General features: G+C 33.2%; 1 non-coding gene across 1 annotated transcript; it reads left to right on the forward strand.

Moving 5' to 3' along the window:
• Positions 1–920: 920 nt before the first annotated feature.
• Positions 921–1,008, forward strand: LOC132629645 (small nucleolar RNA R64/Z200 family). The gene has a single exon (XR_009578405.1). It is a non-coding gene; the product is annotated as a small nucleolar RNA R64/Z200 family (small nucleolar RNA).

Raw genomic sequence — 1,008 nt, forward strand, 5'->3', positions numbered from 1 at the left:
ATATCCAATCGAGCAATCACATTACACTAAGCCTTCAATATTCACCCCCATGGTCAACTCATACTAGCCACTTCATACCCATTTTAGCACATTTACATATGATGCTTCTTCATCACCATTATTACCTTCCATAACAAGATTATATCCATATTATACTAGTAATCATGACTCAAGTTGGCTCACTACTTAAAAACATCATCAAAGTTACATTTAGACTTCATTTTCTACTTTCTTCTTCTACTCAAGTCTACCAACCTCTCCATAGTCCAAATAACATGAAATGATCATAAAACTTATCTTTTATTGAGTAGGAATAACCTTTGGATGAAAATACTTCACTTGAAGAAAAACCCTAGCTTCGATCCATAAAGTTTTCTTGACTCTAGCAACCCCCTAAGAGTTTCTTTATACTTGATTCCCTTGGATTAATGATAAGAGCCTTTGATTTCCCTTAGATTCTTATATATGAAATGTATGGAATGTTCTAGAGACTTGGAGAGAAGTGGAGAAGTGTGAAAAATGAAAATAATGAAGTGAGATCACATTTATATCTGCCGTTCAGATCTACACAATTAAATCTCCAACAACACTTAGGTATATATCTAGATTATACTTAGATTCTCTCGGCTACATTATGTAATTGTTTGAGTATTTGCCGTGATGTTTTTATGTTATCAGTAGCTCAATGATTACATGCCTTATGAGAAATTATGAAAGAACTATCAGTAGCTCAATGATTACATGCCTTATGGGAAATATACGCTATGCCGATTTCAAGCATGAGTAGATGATTTCTTTCAAGTAGCTATTTGTAGTTTCTTTAGATATAATGTCACCACTATTTTATTTATATAGATGTTTCAGACATCTTCTATGATCTATTGCAAGTGTTGTTTTCTTCGGTTTTATGTTATTGGGGCCTTCTGCTATGACGAATTCATGAAATATTCACATGTCAGATTTCAGAGAGAAATATATGAGAAGAAAGTCATGTATCCCGAGCAGAAG

The sequence above is a fragment of the Lycium barbarum genome, chromosome 2 (assembly GCF_019175385.1).
Source record: "Lycium barbarum isolate Lr01 chromosome 2, ASM1917538v2, whole genome shotgun sequence".
Lineage (NCBI taxonomy): Eukaryota > Viridiplantae > Streptophyta > Magnoliopsida > Solanales > Solanaceae > Lycium > Lycium barbarum.